Source organism: Ixodes scapularis, unplaced genomic scaffold (genome assembly GCF_016920785.2).
Source record: "Ixodes scapularis isolate PalLabHiFi unplaced genomic scaffold, ASM1692078v2 PGA_scaffold2__306_contigs__length_199485367, whole genome shotgun sequence".
Classification (NCBI taxonomy): domain Eukaryota; kingdom Metazoa; phylum Arthropoda; class Arachnida; order Ixodida; family Ixodidae; genus Ixodes; species Ixodes scapularis.
Window position 1 is genome coordinate 150,093,878 of NW_024609857.1, and position 12,670 is coordinate 150,106,547.

Consider the following 12,670-nt stretch of genomic DNA (forward strand, 5'->3'; position numbering starts at 1 on the left):
CATCGAGCCTTTCGTGCCCCTCATCAGCGAGTCTTCGTTTGTGTCGACATCGGTGACGTCCCATCACGAGGTTCGCCTGAAAGCTACAAGAGCGCCAGCGACACCGGACTCTCTCAGTGGGCTTGGCGGCAGCACAACCGGCAACATGCTCAGCAACCCATTTTGTTTCCTGGTACAGGTCGTATCAGTTCTACTCGGACACCAAACGGCATGGTATGGCTGCTTTCAAGCGACAAGTCCCGATAGGAACGACGGGCTTGGCTCCGAATCTTCTGCTTTGGGCGATCGCTGCGTCATCGTCGAGCCTTTCGTGCCCCTCATCAGCGAGTCTTCGTTTGTGTCGACATCGGTGACGTCCCATCGCGTGGTTCGCCTGAAAGCTACAAGAGCGCCAGCGACACCGGACTCTCTTAGTGGGCTTGGCGGCAGCACAACCGGCAACATGCTCAGCAACCCATTTTGTTTCCTGGTACAGGTCGTATCAGTTCTACTCGGACACCAAACGGCATCGTATGGCTGCTTTCAAGCGACAAGTCCCGATAGGAACGACGGGCTTGGCTCCGAATCTTCTGCTCTGGGCGATCGCTGCGTCATCGTCGAGCCTTTCGTGCCCCTCATCAGCGAGTCTTCGTTTGTGTCGACATCGGTGACGTCCCATCACGTGGTTCGCCTGAAAGCTACAAGAGCGCCAGCGACACCGGACTCTCTCAATGGGCTTGGCGGCAGCACAACCGGCAGCATGCTCAGCAACCCATTTTGTTTCCTGGTACAGGTCGTATCAGTGCTACTCGGACACCAAACGGCATTTTATGGCTGCTTTCAAGCGACAAGTCCCGATAGGAACGACGGGCTTGGCTCCGAATCTTCTGCTTTGGGCGATCGCTGCGTCATCGTCGAGCCTTTCGTGCCCCTCATCAGCGAGTCTTCGTTTGTGTCGACATCGGTGATGTCCCATCACGTGGTTCGCCTGGAAGCTACAAGAGCGCCAGCGACACCGGACTCTCTCAGTGGGCTTGGCGGCAGCACAACCGGCAACATGCTCAGCAACCCATTTTGTTTCCTGGTACAGGTCGTATCAGTTCTACTCGGACACCAAACAGCATGGTATGGCTGCTTTCAAGCGACAAGTCCCGATAGGAACGACGGGCTGGGCTCCGAATCTTCTGCTCTGGGCGATCGCTGCGTCATCGTCGAGGCTTTCGTGCCCCTCATCAGCGAGTCTTCGTTTGTGTCGACATCGGTGACGTCCCATCACGTGGTTCGCCTGAAAGCTACAAGAGCGCCAGCGACACCGGACTCTCTCAGTGGGCTTGGCGGCAGCACAACCGGCAACATGCTCAGCAACCCATTTTGTTTCCTGGTACAGGTCGTATCAGTTCTACTCGGACACCAAACGGCATGGTATGGCTGCTTTCAAGCGACAAGTCCCGATAGGAACGACGGGCTGGGCTCCGAATCTTCTGCTCTGGGCGATCGCTGCGTCATCGTCGAGCCTTTCGTGCCCCTCATCAGCGAGTCTTCGTTTGTGTCGACATCGGTGACGTCCCATCACGTGGTTCGCCTGAAAGCTACAAGAGCGCCAGCGACACCGGACTCTCTCAGTGGGCTTGGCGGCAGCACAACCGGCAACATGCTCAGCAACCCATTTTGTTTCCTGGTACAGGTCGTATCAGTTCTACTCGGACACCAAACGGCATGGTATGGCTGCTTTCAAGCGACAAGTCCCGATAGGAACGATGGGCTGGGCTCCGAATCTTCTGCTCTGGGCGATCGCTGCGTCATCGTCGAGCCTTTCGTGCCCCTCATCAGCGAGTCTTCGTTTGTGTCGACATCGGTGACGTCCCATCACGTGGTTCGCCTGGAAGCTACAAGAGCGCCAGCGACACCGGACTCTCTCAGTGGGCTTGGCGGCAGCACAACCGGCAACATGCTCAGCAACCCATTTTGTTTCCTGGTACAGGTCGTATCAGTTCTACTCGGACACCAAACGGCATGGTATGGCTGCTTTCAAGCGAGAAGTCCCGATAGGAACGATGGGCTGGGCTCCGAATCTTCTGCTCTGGGCGATCGCTGCGTCATCGTCGAGCCTTTCGTGCCCCTCATCAGCGAGTCTTCGTTTGTGTCGACATCGGTGACGTCCCATCACGTGGTTCGCCTGAAAGCTACAAGAGCGCCAGCGACACCGGACTCTCTCAATGGGCTTGGCGGCAGCACAACCGGCAGCATGCTCAGCAACCCATTTTGTTTCCTGGTACAGGTCGTATCAGTGCTACTCGGACACCAAACGGCATGGTATGGCTGCTTTCAAGCGACAAGTCCCGATAGGAACGACGGGCTTGGCTCCGAATCTTCTGCTTTGGGCGATCGCTGCGTCATCGTCGAGCCTTTCGTGCCCCTCATCAGCGAGTCTTCGTTTGTGTCGACATCGGTGATGTCCCATCACGTGGTTCGCCTGGAAGCTACAAGAGCGCCAGCGACACCGGACTCTCTCAGTGGGCTTGGCGGCAGCACAACCGGCAACATGCTCAGCAACCCATTTTGTTTCCTGGTACAGGTCGTATCAGTTCTACTCGGACACCAAACGGCATGGTATGGCTGCTTTCAAGCGACAAGTCCCGATAGGAACGACGGGCTTGGCTCCGAATCTTCTGCTCTGGGCGATCGCTGCGTCATCGTCGAGCCTTTCGTGCCCCTCATCAGCGAGTCTTCGTTTGTGTCGACATCGGTGACGTCCCATCACGTGGTTCGCCTGAAAGCTACAAGAGCGCCAGCGACACCGGACTCTCTCAGTGGGCTTGGCGGCAGCACAACCGGCAACATGCTCAGCAACCCATTTTGTTTCCTGGTACAGGTCGTATCAGTTCTACTCGGACACCAAACGGCATGGTATGGCTGCTTTCAAGCGACAAGTCCCGATAGGAACGATGGGCTGGGCTCCGAATCTTCTGCTCTGGGCGATCGCTGCGTCATCGTCGAGCCTTTCGTGCCCCTCATCAGCGAGTCTTCGTTTGTGTCGACATCGGTGACGTCCCATCACGTGGTTCGCCTGGAAGCTACAAGAGCGCCAGCGACACCGGACTCTCTCAGTGGGCTTGGCGGCAGCACAACCGGCAACATGCTCAGCAACCCATTTTGTTTCCTGGTACAGGTCGTATCAGTTCTACTCGGACACCAAACGGCATGGTATGGCTGCTTTCAAGCGAGAAGTCCCGATAGGAACGATGGGCTGGGCTCCGAATCTTCTGCTCTGGGCGATCGCTGCGTCATCGTCGAGCCTTTCGTGCCCCTCATCAGCGAGTCTTCGTTTGTGTCGACATCGGTGATGTCCCATCACGTGGTTCGCCTGGAAGCTACAAGAGCGCCAGCGACACCGGACTCTCTCAGTGGGCTTGGCGGCAGCACAACCGGCAACATGCTCAGCAACCCATTTTGTTTCCTGGTACAGGTCGTATCAGTTCTACTCGGACACCAAACGGCATGGTATGGCTGCTTTCAAGCGACAAGTCCCGATAGGAACGATGGGCTGGGCTCCGAATCTTCTGCTCTGGGCGATCGCTGCGTCATCGTCGAGCCTTTCGTGCCCCTCATCAGCGAGTCTTCGTTTGTGTCGACATCGGTGACGTCCCATCACGTGGTTCGCCTGAAAGCTACAAGAGCGCCAGCGACACCGGACTCTCTCAATGGGCTTGGCGGCAGCACAACCGGCAGCATGCTCAGCAACCCATTTTGTTTCCTGGTACAGGTCGTATCAGTGCTACTCGGACACCAAACGGCATGGTATGGCTGCTTTCAAGCGACAAGTCCCGATAGGAACGACGGGCTTGGCTCCGAATCTTCTGCTTTGGGCGATCGCTGCGTCATCGTCGAGCCTTTCGTGCCCCTCATCAGCGAGTCTTCGTTTGTGTCGACATCGGTGATGTCCCATCACGTGGTTCGCCTGGAAGCTACAAGAGCGCCAGCGACACCGGACTCTCTCAGTGGGCTTGGCGGCAGCACAACTGGCAACATGCTCAGCAACCCATTTTGTTTCCTGGTACAGGTCGTATCAGTTCTACTCGGACACCAAACGTATGGTATGGCTGCTTTCAAGCGACAAGTCCCGATAGGAACGACGGGCTGGGCTCCGAATCTTCTGCTCTGGGCGATCGCTGCGTCATCGTCGAGGCTTTCGTGCCCCTCATCAGCGAGTCTTCGTTTGTGTCGACATCGGTGACGTCCCATCACGTGGTTCGCCTGAAAGCTACAAGAGCGCCAGCGACACCGGACTCTCTCAGTGGGCTTGGCGGCAGCACAACCGGCAACATGCTCAGCAACCCATTTTGTTTCCTGGTACAGGTCGTATCAGTTCTACTCGGACACCAAACGGCATGGTATGGCTGCTTTCAAGCGACAAGTCCCGATAGGAACGACGGGCTGGGCTCCGAATCTTCTGCTCTGGGCGATCGCTGCGTCATCGTCGAGCCTTTCGTGCCCCTCATCAGCGAGTCTTCGTTTGTGTCGACATCGGTGATGTCCCATCACGTGGTTCGCCTGGAAGCTACAAGAGCGCCAGCGACACCGGACTCTCTCAGTGGGCTTCGCGGCACCACAACCGGCAACATGCTAAGCAACCCATTTTGTTTCCTGGTACAGGTCGTATCAGTTCTACTCGGACACCAAACGGCATGGTATGGCTGCTTTCAAGCGACAAGTCCCGATAGGAACGATGGGCTGGGCTCCGAATCTTCTGCTCTGGGCGATCGCTGCGTCATCGTCGAGCCTTTCGTGCCCCTCATCAGCGAGTCTTCGTTTGTGTCGACATCGGTGACGTCCCATCACGTGGTTCGCCTGGAAGCTACAAGAGCGCCAGCGACACCGGACTCTCTCAGTGGGCTTGGCGGCAGCACAACCGGCAACATGCTCAGCAACCCATTTTGTTTCCTGGTACAGGTCGTATCAGTTCTACTCGGACACCAAACGGCATGGTATGGCTGCTTTCAAGCGACAAGTCCCGATAGGAACGATGGGCTGGGCTCCGAATCTTCTGCTCTGGGCGATCGCTGCGTCATCGTGGAGCCTTTCGTGCCCCTCATCAGCGAGTCTTCGTTTGTGTCGACATCGGTGACGTCCCATCACGTGGTTCGCCTGGAAGCTACAAGAGCGCCAGCGACACCGGACTCTCTCAGTGGGCTTGGCGGCAGCACAACCGGCAACATGCTCAGCAACCCATTTTGTTTCCTGGTACAGGTCGTATCAGTTCTACTCGGACACCAAACGGCATGGTATGGCTGCTTTCAAGCGACAAGTCCCGATAGGAACGATGGGCTGGGCTCCGAATCTTCTGCTCTGGGCGATCGCTGCGTCATCGTCGAGCCTTTCGTGCCCCTCATCAGCGAGTCTTCGTTTGTGTCGACATCGGTGACGTCCCATCACGTGGTTCGCCTGGAAGCTACAAGAGCGCCAACGACACCGGACTCTCTCAGTGGGCTTGGCGGCAGCACAACCGGCAACATGCTCAGCAACCCATTTTGTTTCCTGGTACAGGTCGTATCAGTTCTACTCGGACACCAAACGGGATGGTATGGCTGCTTTCAAGCGACAAGTCCCGATAGGAACGATGGGCTGGGCTCCGAATCTTCTGCTCTGGGCGATCGCTGCGTCATCGTCGAGCCTTTCGTGCCCCTCATCAACGAGTCTTCGTTTGTGTCGACATCGGTGACGTCCCATCACGTGGTTCGCCTGAAAGCTACAAGAGCTCCAGCGACACCGGACTCTCTCAGTGGGCTTGGCGGCAGCACAACCGGCAACATGCTCAGCAACCCATTTTGTTTCCTGGTACAGGTCGTATCAGTTCTACTCGGACACCAAACGGCATCGTATGGCTGCTTTCAAGCGACAAGTCCCGATAGGAACGACGGGCTTGGCTCCGAATCTTCTGCTCTGGGCGATCGCTGCGTCATCGTCGAGCCTTTCGTGCCCCTCATCAGCGAGTCTTCGTTTGTGTCGACATCGGTGACGTCCCATCACGTGGTTCGCCTGGAAGCTACAAGAGCGCCAGCGACACCGGAGTCTCTCAGTGGGCTTGGCGGCAGCACAACCGGCAACATGCTCAGCAACCCATTTTGTTTCCTGGTACAGGTCGTATCAGTTCTACTCGGACACCAAACGGCATGGTATGGCTGCTTTCAAGCGACAAGTCCCGATAGGAACGACGGGCTTGGCTCCGAATCTTCTGCTCTGGGCGATCGCTGCGTCATCATCGAGCCTTTCGTGCCCCTCATCAGCGAGTCTTCGTTTGTGTCGACATCGGTGACGTCCCATCACGTGGTTCGCCTGAAAGCTACAAGAGCGCCAGCGACACCGGACTCTCTCAGTGGGCTTGGCGGCAGCACAACCGGCAACATGCTCAGCAACCCATTTTGTTTCCTGGTACAGGTCGTATCAGTTCTACTCGGACACCAAACGGCATGGTATGGCTGCTTTCAAGCGACAAGTCCCGATAGGAACGACGGGCTTGGCTCCGAATCTTCTGCTCTGGGCGATCGCTGCGCCATCATCGAGCCTTTCGTGCCCCTCATCAGCGAGTCTTCGTTTGTGTCGACATCGGTGACGTCCCATCACGAGGTTCGCCTGAAAGCTACAAGAGCGCCAGCGACACCGGACTCTCTCAGTGGGCTTGGCGGCAGCACAACCGGCAACATGCTCAGCAACCCATTTTGTTTCCTGGTACAGGTCGTATCAGTTCTACTCGGACACCAAACGGCATGGTATGGCTGCTTTCAAGCGACAAGTCCCGATAGGAACGACGGGCTTGGCTCCGAATCTTCTGCTTTGGGCGATCGCTGCGTCATCGTCGAGCCTTTCGTGCCCCTCATCAGCGAGTCTTCGTTTGTGTCGACATCGGTGACGTCCCATCGCGTGGTTCGCCTGAAAGCTACAAGAGCGCCAGCGACACCGGACTCTCTTAGTGGGCTTGGCGGCAGCACAACCGGCAACATGCTCAGCAACCCATTTTGTTTCCTGGTACAGGTCGTATCAGTTCTACTCGGACACCAAACGGCATCGTATGGCTGCTTTCAAGCGACAAGTCCCGATAGGAACGACGGGCTTGGCTCCGAATCTTCTGCTCTGGGCGATCGCTGCGTCATCGTCGAGCCTTTCGTGCCCCTCATCAGCGAGTCTTCGTTTGTGTCGACATCGGTGACGTCCCATCACGTGGTTCGCCTGAAAGCTACAAGAGCGCCAGCGACACCGGACTCTCTCAATGGGCTTGGCGGCAGCACAACCGGCAGCATGCTCAGCAACCCATTTTGTTTCCTGGTACAGGTCGTATCAGTGCTACTCGGACACCAAACGGCATTTTATGGCTGCTTTCAAGCGACAAGTCCCGATAGGAACGACGGGCTTGGCTCCGAATCTTCTGCTTTGGGCGATCGCTGCGTCATCGTCGAGCCTTTCGTGCCCCTCATCAGCGAGTCTTCGTTTGTGTCGACATCGGTGATGTCCCATCACGTGGTTCGCCTGGAAGCTACAAGAGCGCCAGCGACACCGGACTCTCTCAGTGGGCTTGGCGGCAGCACAACCGGCAACATGCTCAGCAACCCATTTTGTTTCCTGGTACAGGTCGTATCAGTTCTACTCGGACACCAAACGGCATGGTATGGCTGCTTTCAAGCGACAAGTCCCGATAGGAACGACGGGCTGGGCTCCGAATCTTCTGCTCTGGGCGATCGCTGCGTCATCGTCGAGGCTTTCGTGCCCCTCATCAGCGAGTCTTCGTTTGTGTCGACATCGGTGACGTCCCATCACGTGGTTCGCCTGAAAGCTACAAGAGCGCCAGCGACACCGGACTCTCTCAGTGGGCTTGGCGGCAGCACAACCGGCAACATGCTCAGCAACCCATTTTGTTTCCTGGTACAGGTCGTATCAGTTCTACTCGGACACCAAACGGCATGGTATGGCTGCTTTCAAGCGACAAGTCCCGATAGGAACGACGGGCTGGGCTCCGAATCTTCTGCTCTGGGCGATCGCTGCGTCATCGTCGAGCCTTTCGTGCCCCTCATCAGCGAGTCTTCGTTTGTGTCGACATCGGTGACGTCCCATCACGTGGTTCGCCTGAAAGCTACAAGAGCGCCAGCGACACCGGACTCTCTCAGTGGGCTTGGCGGCAGCACAACCGGCAACATGCTCAGCAACCCATTTTGTTTCCTGGTACAGGTCGTATCAGTTCTACTCGGACACCAAACGGCATGGTATGGCTGCTTTCAAGCGACAAGTCCCGATAGGAACGATGGGCTGGGCTCCGAATCTTCTGCTCTGGGCGATCGCTGCGTCATCGTCGAGCCTTTCGTGCCCCTCATCAGCGAGTCTTCGTTTGTGTCGACATCGGTGACGTCCCATCACGTGGTTCGCCTGGAAGCTACAAGAGCGCCAGCGACACCGGACTCTCTCAGTGGGCTTGGCGGCAGCACAACCGGCAACATGCTCAGCAACCCATTTTGTTTCCTGGTACAGGTCGTATCAGTTCTACTCGGACACCAAACGGCATGGTATGGCTGCTTTCAAGCGAGAAGTCCCGATAGGAACGATGGGCTGGGCTCCGAATCTTCTGCTCTGGGCGATCGCTGCGTCATCGTCGAGCCTTTCGTGCCCCTCATCAGCGAGTCTTCGTTTGTGTCGACATCGGTGATGTCCCATCACGTGGTTCGCCTGGAAGCTTCAAGAGCGCCAGCGACACCGGACTCTCTCAGTGGGCTTGGCGGCAGCACAACCGGCAACATGCTCAGCAACCCATTTTGTTTCCTGGTACAGGTCGTATCAGTTCTACTGGACACCAAACGGCATGGTATGGCTGCTTTCAAGCGACAAGTCCCGATAGGAACGATGGGCTGGGCTCCGAATCTTCTGCTCTGGGCGATCGCTGCGTCATCGTCGAGCCTTTCGTGCCCCTCATCAGCGAGTCTTCGTTTGTGTCGACATCGGTGACGTCCCATCACGTGGTTCGCCTGGAAGCTACAAGAGCGCCAGCGACACCGGACTCTCTCAGTGGGCTTGGCGGCAGCACAACCGGCAACATGCTCAGCAACCCATTTTGTTTCCTGGTACAGGTCGTATCAGTTCTACTCGGACACCAAACGGCATGGTATGGCTGCTTTCAAGCGACAAGTCCCGATAGGAACGATGGGCTGGGCTCCGAATCTTCTGCTCTGGGCGATCGCTGCGTCATCGTCGAGCCTTTCGTGCCCCTCATCAGCGAGTCTTCGTTTGTGTCGACATCGGTGACGTCCCATCACGTGGTTCGCCTGGAAGCTACAAGAGCGCCAGCCACACCGGACTCTCTCAGTGGGCTTGGCGGCAGCACAACCGGCAACATGCTCAGCAACCCATTTTGTTTCCTGGTACAGGTCGTATCAGTTCTACTCGGACACCAAACGGCATGGTATGGCTGCTTTCAAGCGACAAGTCCCGATAGGAACGATGGGCTGGGCTCCGAATCTTCTGCTCTGGGCGATCGCTGCGTCATCGTCGAGCCTCTCGTGCCCCTCATCAGCGAGTCTTCGTTTGTGTCGACATCGGTGACGTCCCATCACGTGGTTCGCCTGGAAGCTACAAGAGCGCCAGCGACACCGGACTCTCTCAGTGGGCTTTCGGCAGCACAACCGGCAACATGCTCAGCAACCCATTTTGTTTCCTGGTACAGGTCGTATCAGTTCTACTCGGACACCAAACGGGATGGTATGGCTGCTTTCAAGCGACAAGTCCCGATAGGAACGATGGGCTGGGCTCCGAATCTTCTGCTCTGGGCGATCGCTGCGTCATCGTCGAGCCTTTCGTGCCCCTCATCAACGAGTCTTCGTTTGTGTCGACATCGGTGACGTCCCATCACGTGGTTCGCCTGAAAGCTACAAGAGCTCCAGCGACACCGGACTCTCTCAGTGGGCTTGGCGGCAGCACAACCGGCAACATGCTCAGCAACCCATTTTGTTTCCTGGTACAGGTCGTATCAGTTCTACTCGGACACCAAACGGCATCGTATGGCTGCTTTCAAGCGACAAGTCCCGATAGGAACGACGGGCTTGGCTCCGAATCTTCTGCTCTGGGCGATCGCTGCGTCATCGTCGAGCCTTTCGTGCCCCTCATCAGCGAGTCTTCGTTTGTGTCGACATCGGTGACGTCCCATCACGTGGTTCGCCTGGAAGCTACAAGAGCGCCAGCGACACCGGAGTCTCTCAGTGGGCTTGGCGGCAGCACAACCGGCAACATGCTCAGCAACCCATTTTGTTTCCTGGTACAGGTCGTATCAGTTCTACTCGGACACCAAACGGCATGGTATGGCTGCTTTCAAGCGACAAGTCCCGATAGGAACGACGGGCTTGGCTCCGAATCTTCTGCTCTGGGCGATCGCTGCGTCATCATCGAGCCTTTCGTGCCCCTCATCAGCGAGTCTTCGTTTGTGTCGACATCGGTGACGTCCCATCACGTGGTTCGCCTGAAGGCTACAAGAGCGCCAGCGACACCGGACTCTCTCAGTGGGCTTGGCGGCAGCACAACCGGCAACATGCTCAGCAACCCATTTTGTTTCCTGGTACAGGTCGTATCAGTTCTACTCGGACACCAAACGGCATGGTATGGCTGCTTTCAAGCGACAAGTCCCGATAGGAACGACGGGCTTGGCTCCGAATCTTCTGCTCTGGGCGATCGCTGCGCCATCATCGAGCCTTTCGTGCCCCTCATCAGCGAGTCTTCGTTTGTGTCGACATCGGTGACGTCCCATCACGAGGTTCGCCTGAAAGCTACAAGAGCGCCAGCGACACCGGACTCTCTCAGTGGGCTTGGCGGCAGCACAACCGGCAACATGCTCAGCAACCCATTTTGTTTCCTGGTACAGGTCGTATCAGTTCTACTCGGACACCAAACGGCATGGTATGGCTGCTTTCAAGCGACAAGTCCCGATAGGAACGACGGGCTTGGCTCCGAATCTTCTGCTTTGGGCGATCGCTGCGTCATCGTCGAGCCTTTCGTGCCCCTCATCAGCGAGTCTTCGTTTGTGTCGACATCGGTGACGTCCCATCGCGTGGTTCGCCTGAAAGCTACAAGAGCGCCAGCGACACCGGACTCTCTTAGTGGGCTTGGCGGCAGCACAACCGGCAACATGCTCAGCAACCCATTTTGTTTCCTGGTACAGGTCGTATCAGTTCTACTCGGACACCAAACGGCATCGTATGGCTGCTTTCAAGCGACAAGTCCCGATAGGAACGACGGGCTTGGCTCCGAATCTTCTGCTCTGGGCGATCGCTGCGTCATCGTCGAGCCTTTCGTGCCCCTCATCAGCGAGTCTTCGTTTGTGTCGACATCGGTGACGTCCCATCACGTGGTTCGCCTGAAAGCTACAAGAGCGCCAGCGACACCGGACTCTCTCAATGGGCTTGGCGGCAGCACAACCGGCAGCATGCTCAGCAACCCATTTTGTTTCCTGGTACAGGTCGTATCAGTGCTACTCGGACACCAAACGGCATTTTATGGCTGCTTTCAAGCGACAAGTCCCGATAGGAACGACGGGCTTGGCTCCGAATCTTCTGCTTTGGGCGATCGCTGCGTCATCGTCGAGCCTTTCGTGCCCCTCATCAGCGAGTCTTCGTTTGTGTCGACATCGGTGATGTCCCATCACGTGGTTCGCCTGGAAGCTACAAGAGCGCCAGCGACACCGGACTCTCTCAGTGGGCTTGGCGGCAGCACAACCGGCAACATGCTCAGCAACCCATTTTGTTTCCTGGTACAGGTCGTATCAGTTCTACTCGGACACCAAACGGCATGGTATGGCTGCTTTCAAGCGACAAGTCCCGATAGGAACGACGGGCTGGGCTCCGAATCTTCTGCTCTGGGCGATCGCTGCGTCATCGTCGAGGCTTTCGTGCCCCTCATCAGCGAGTCTTCGTTTGTGTCGACATCGGTGACGTCCCATCACGTGGTTCGCCTGAAAGCTACAAGAGCGCCAGCGACACCGGACTCTCTCAGTGGGCTTGGCGGCAGCACAACCGGCAACATGCTCAGCAACCCATTTTGTTTCCTGGTACAGGTCGTATCAGTTCTACTCGGACACCAAACGGCATGGTATGGCTGCTTTCAAGCGACAAGTCCCGATAGGAACGACGGGCTGGGCTCCGAATCTTCTGCTCTGGGCGATCGCTGCGTCATCGTCGAGCCTTTCGTGCCCCTCATCAGCGAGTCTTCGTTTGTGTCGACATCGGTGACGTCCCATCACGTGGTTCGCCTGAAAGCTACAAGAGCGCCAGCGACACCGGACTCTCTCAGTGGGCTTGGCGGCAGCACAACCGGCAACATGCTCAGCAACCCATTTTGTTTCCTGGTACAGGTCGTATCAGTTCTACTCGGACACCAAACGGCATGGTATGGCTGCTTTCAAGCGACAAGTCCCGATAGGAACGATGGGCTGGGCTCCGAATCTTCTGCTCTGGGCGATCGCTGCGTCATCGTCGAGCCTTTCGTGCCCCTCATCAGCGAGTCTTCGTTTGTGTCGACATCGGTGACGTCCCATCACGTGGTTCGCCTGGAAGCTACAAGAGCGCCAGCGACACCGGACTCTCTCAGTGGGCTTGGCGGCAGCACAACCGGCAACATGCTCAGCAACCCATTTTGTTTCCTGGTACAGGTCGTATCAGTTCTACTCGGA